A 6,000-nucleotide genomic window follows, 5' to 3' on the forward strand; every position below is an offset into this window, starting at 1 on the left:
AATTTCATACATGTACACAATGCATCTTGATCATCTCTATCCCAACTTCCCTGTCTACCTCCACCTCTGTCCCTAATACCACCCTTCCCACTTTTATGTCCTTAAATTTTAAAAATTTCATAACCCATTGAGCCCAATTAGAGGTACTGGAATAGTGAATGGTCCTGTTGGCTTGATCTTATGTAGATCTTGTGCAGGTATGTATTCTCAGTTTCCTGGCTGTCATGAGGTGAGCAGCTTTCTGTACTGTGTTTCCCTCCTACGATGCCCTGCCTCACCTGCCGGGAAGCAACTAGGTCGAATGATTGAAACGTCAGAAACTGAGTTAAGGTAGGTTTGACATTTTCATGGTTGTTTTTCTCAGGTACTTTGTCATAGTAACAGGAAGCTGACTAACATACCCTGTCAGCCAATAAAGAAATTAATCTTCCATTTGGGTGTGGTGAGTAATATAGCTTGCTTTCTGATTTAAGTGGAAAAGTATTGGCTTTCTTGTGTTTTGAACTCTTTAAAATTCAAATATAGGGCTAGGGATGTAGGTCAGTGGTAGAGTTCCTGCCCAACATACTCGAGGCTCTGGGTTCAATTCCCAAGATGGCCCTTAACAAAACCAAAACAGAAGTGTAACATAAACCCAGAGATGGGACACAGAAAGACAGACTTAAGATATATGTATTTAGAGCCGTGAGATCTTGGGTAGATCATTAAAAGCCCTTGGCCAAGATCTCTTTTGTTCTTAACCTTTATGACTATGACGTTCCCTTCCTCTCTCCTCCCTATTTGAACTTCTACCTCTGCTGAAGCAGGTGGTGGCTGAGTCTGTGGGAAGCTGGGGGAATGCCTACATATTAGCACTCCATAAACCTGGGATCTGGAGAAAACCTTGGTCCTTGGGGCATGGAGAGAAAGTTCAAGATTAGTATGAACAGGAAGTCAGGAGTACCACAGGTTGGATTGACCTTTTCTTGCCCCTGAGTCTGGGTATGAGGAATTGGAAGATCTTTGAAGCTGGCAGGTCTCCTCCATTTGCCTCAGCAGGGCTTCTGTTGTGCTGGGGTTGGGCGGGACAGATTTGGATCAAGATTACATTGTTCTTGTGTCTTGTGGTTAGTGTCTCATAAGGTCTTTCAATAAATTAGCTGGAGCCCAGGGAATTGACATATTAGAAAAATTAAGTGGGGGTTGTTATGAGTTGAACTATGTTTTCAAGGTGATTTTATTTGTGAATTGGGTCATCATTAGATGTATCAAGTGAAGATGAAGTTATGCTGGAGCCGAGTATCCCCCAAGCCCAACGATTGGTGCCATTTAAGGGAAGTGAGATTTGGAGTCAAATATACATGGAATGAAGATGGCCACGTGAAGGTGGAGGCAGAGATGGGAATGATGGGTTTACCAGCCACAGAATGCTAGGGTTGTTGGCAACCAGGGCTGGGAGGATGAGAGGAGGAACAGATCCCCAGAGCCTTTGAAGGAAGCATGGCCCCGATGATAACCTGATTTTTGGACTTCTAGCTTCCACAGTTGTGAAAGGACACATTTGCTGTTCTAGTCGGTCAGTGCTGCCCTGGGGTACTACTACAGACCCAACAGCCAGAGAGAGAACATTCAAAGTAGATGGAACACAGTCCTTGCCAGAGTTGTTGGAGAAAATGCCTGTCAACTTGGTATAAAAATGGCATTAACCTGATGCTCCCCTCTCCCCTTCAATACTTCCGGAGAAGACCCAGACCAGGTGGTAGACTAGATTAGTAGATCAGATTAGTAGATCAGGACTAGTAGATCAGATTGGAAAGTGAAGTGCCTTACATACATCTCTGCATAGAACAAAAACACACAGAGGTGGGGACCATGACAGGCAGGGGAAGAGCCTTGGGACCTGAAGGGAAGACACCTTAAGCTGGAATAGGACAAAGAGGGGCAAATAAAAGAGGATTGGTCGCTTGCAGATCTTCATTGCCAAGCCTGACAGGTTTGCTATAAAGTTCTAATAAAAAGTGTAGCTTTGCTGTTCCCCTGTCTACGTCTACTTTGAAAATTAGCCCAGAATCCTAAACACGCTTGCCCTGGCACTCTTGGCTTTCTTTCTATTCCTCCTGGAGGCCCTCTCTGGTTCCGTCTTTCTGGGTGAGAGGAGCTGCTTGCAGATGCTGACCCAACACAAAAGTCCTGATTTTCTCTGTTCCTCTCCCCTTTCTCCCCAATCACTGACAGGATTTACAATTTTCTTCCCTCTTGTTTTTGCCTCATCTTCTAATAAAATGGTCTTCAAACTTCCTTCCAAATCTGCTTTTAAAATTGTGTGTGTGTGTGTGTGTGTGTGTGTGTGTGTGTGTGTGTGTGTAGGTCAAAGGGCAACTCGCAGGAGCCAGTTCTCTCCTGTCATATGGGTTCTGGTGATCAAACTCAGGTCACCAGTTTAAGTGACAGGTGCTTTTACCAGCTGAGCCTTCTCACTGGCCCATGAAACTTGTAGAATTCTTTGTCAATAAAACTAAGAACTCCTAACAGGGAACCTTGATTGTCTGTAATGTGTTCAGGGAGTAACTGCAAAGGGCAGAACAGTTGACATCTGCTACTCAGCACAGATCCTCTGGTCCCTCAGACCCTAAGAGGCCACTCTTCAGCCATGGTTCTTCTGGGAAAAAAGTGGTGTGCGAGAGAAGGACAGACAGAGCTTGGGTGGAGGGGGTTTATATTGGGGGAAAGTGGATGGGGAAAGTGGGGAGAGGAGAGAGGAGACCAGCCTCTGGGACAGTAGTGGCAGAAGAAAAGAGAAGGGGCGAGAGGAGAGACAGAGAGATAGGCAGAGAAGGAGAGAGGGAGAGGGAGAGGGAGAGGTGGAGGGGGAGGGGATGGAAGAGGGGGAGGGGGAAGGGGAGGGAGAGAGAGAGAGAGGCTGGAGGTGAACAGGGCTCTTTTAAAAGGGAACATAGTGAATATGCACAGGTGGTGTTCTTAGTTGCTGCATCTCAGAGCATATCCTGTCTGAATCCCAACGACAGGTCAGTACAGATGCCTGAATACTAACATCCCTCCCTTTTTGTTTATTATAAAAAAGGTGAGGAGTTAGAAAGGGATACCAGTTGAGGCAGGGATGGATGCTGTGTTCTCAAGACTACTTCCTGCTAACCTAAGGAGCATTGTTCATCTTTGGGGGACAAGGGAAAGCTGGGGCGTTGACCATGTCCTGTAGTAAGTGGCTGTTTTACTGTACTGCCCAGGCTCTGTGGAGCCATCAGGTGCCACCGGGTCTGTCCAAATGCTGTTTGAAGTGGATCCAAGTGGACTCCCTAAGGCTTAAAGCACCTGGTCCTTTCCCATCACCACAGCATCACCGGGACATGTTTGGTAGTCTTGCTCCTCCGGCTCTATGGCCAACAGCTGGCAGTCCTGCAACAATAGTCGGTTAGCAATGGTCAGTGAGTCTCCCCCCCAAAAAATAGTCCCAATGGGAGTAAGGAGGTGTAGACGATGATGGCTCCCATGAGTGAGGCAGAGAAGACCCACGGGTCTGAAATTCCTAGCATCCCAGGAATTCAGAGGGGGTCATTTTTGAGACAGGCACAGGCTGCTCAGTGATTCATCAAACACAGAGCAGGGGCCAAGGACTCTGCGCCCGAGAGAGATACAATCACCTGGTACCAGAACTTTGAGAAAAGTCAGAAGGCAAGGAGAGGACTGTGCTCATGAAAGGAAGCCTCACATCCAGGGGAATGGTCAGAGGTGGATAACCCCACCAGAGACCCAATTGTTGGTATTAACTGGAAGGCAAAACCATCAGTGAACGAGAAAGCAGATTTGGTGCAGGTGGAAGAGAGCAGATTTATTGAGGGTGGAGCAGGTGGGTAGGGTCCCAGAATGAAGTGATTACAAAGTGCCAGGAATCAGATTCTTTTCTTTTTTTTATTAATTTATTTTTTACATTCCAATCCCAGTTGCCTCTCCCTCCTCTCCTCATGCTCCTCCCACTTGCCCCCCCCACTCACCTCCCATCTGCACCTCAGAGAGGGTAAGACCTCCCCTAGGAAGTCTACTAAGTCTGTCTCATCATCTCATTGAGACAGGACCAAGGCTTCTCTCCATCCCGCTACCCCCACGATTATGCTAAGTAAGGTAATTCTCCATACAGAATGGGCTCCACTAACTCAGTTTGTGCATTAGATTTACATCTTGGACCCACTGCCAGTGGCCTCATATATTGTCCCAGATGTACAGTTGTCACCTATATATGGGAGTCTAGTTTGGTCTTATGCAGGTTCCTGATCTGTCAGACCTGAGTCAGTGATCTCTCACAAGCTTGGGTCAGCTGATTCTGTGGGTTTCCCCATCATGGTCTTGACTCCTTTGTTCATATTTTTGCTCCTCCCTCACTTTGATTGTACTCCAGGAGGTTGGCCCAATGGTTACTCATTGATTTCTACATCTGAGGAAGCAGATTTTTGGTAGGCTTATTCCCCATGTAAGGCAGAACAAGATCCAATGTTTTTTTTATCAAGTGAGGATCATGAGAAAGGCGTAAACTGCCCAGTGATTTGTCAATCAAGGGGCAGGGGCTGAAGGACCCCAGGGTCCGAGACAGGCACAGACTGCTCAGTGGGTCATCATGCAAAGGACAGGCTAGGAGGAAGCTCCAGGAGAGCCTTTCTTGGTCAGGGAACCAATGTAATTTTAAAAAGCCACATTCAAGACACCATGCAACAAACAGAGCTTGGGTGCAGGATCTTTTTTTTTATTGGGGGATAGTGAATGGAAAAGAGGGGGAGGGGAGAGAGGAGAACAGCCTCTGGGAACAGGAGCAGCAGAAGAGAAGAGAAGAAAAGAGAAGAGAGAAGAGAAGAGAAGAGGGAGGGAGAGAGGAGAGACAGCAAGACAGGCAGAAGCAGAGAGAAAGAGACAGATGGGAGGCAGGCAGGGCCCTTTTAAAGGGAACATAGTGAATGTGCACAGGTGGTGCTCTTAGTGGCTGAGGTTGAGGGCGTATCCTGTCAGAATCTCAAGGGAGGCCAGTACAGATGCCTGAATACTAACAGTAGTTGTTCTGTTATTTCCTCTGAGAAGGAGTGATTTAATTCCGGAGATCTGAATGTTTCAAGTTTCCAGGCTGGGTTGGAGATAAAAGACCTGAGGCTACTTCTAACCCCAAAGGCAAATGAACTGTTTTACAAGGTTCCAAGAATTAAACCCCCCCCCATCCCCAGCTCTGTCTCTCTTCCTTTCTCTGACAGGGTCTCAAGTATCCTAGGCTGTCCTCAGACTCGCTGTTCAGAGGAGGACTTTGAAAGCCTGATCCTTCCGCCTCCCCTCCTGAGTGCTGGGACACAGATGCTTGTCATCGCGCTCAGTTCATGTAGCAGGGATTGAACCCGGGGCTTCATGACTACCGGGAAAGCACTCTCCTAGTTGTGCCACATTCCCAGCAAGGTTAAGTTTTCCACAAGGAAATAGTCATCTTGGTGCCAAGATCACTAACACTAGGGGGCAGTAAACCTGCATTTTCTAGGGCGGAGAGGCCAGAAGACTGTTACTGGTATAAAAGCATCATCTAGTGACCACTCTATGGTGTGTGTGTGTGTGTGTGTGTGTGTGTGTGTGTGTGTGTGTGTGTGTGCTCGTGAAATCAAGCAAAATCAACCTCAATAAGAAAAATGAAGAGAAGTCTAAGTAGATAAGGGCAGGGCTTTTAAAGAATGTTTGATATGCTGGTGGTGGTGGTGCACACTATAATCTCAGCATTTGGGAGGCAGAGGCAGGTGCATCTCTTTGAGTTTGAGGGCAACCTTGTCTATAGAGGGAGTTCCAGAACAGCGGGAGATACACAGATAAACCCTGTCTCGGGAAAAAAAAGAATGTGTGCTACAGTTCCACCAAGAGCCACATAGTAAGAGAGACTGATGGGCAGTCGAGAAGGAAAACAGCTGGGGATTGCTGTGGTTTGGGAGGGGGAAAGGAAGCCTTCAGATATTTCTTACTGGGACCAGAGGTGGAAATTCAGAGACA

The sequence above is a fragment of the Mesocricetus auratus genome, unplaced genomic scaffold, assembly GCF_017639785.1.
Source record: "Mesocricetus auratus isolate SY011 unplaced genomic scaffold, BCM_Maur_2.0 Super-Scaffold_100010, whole genome shotgun sequence".
In the NCBI taxonomy this organism is placed as follows: Eukaryota; Metazoa; Chordata; class Mammalia; order Rodentia; family Cricetidae; genus Mesocricetus; species Mesocricetus auratus.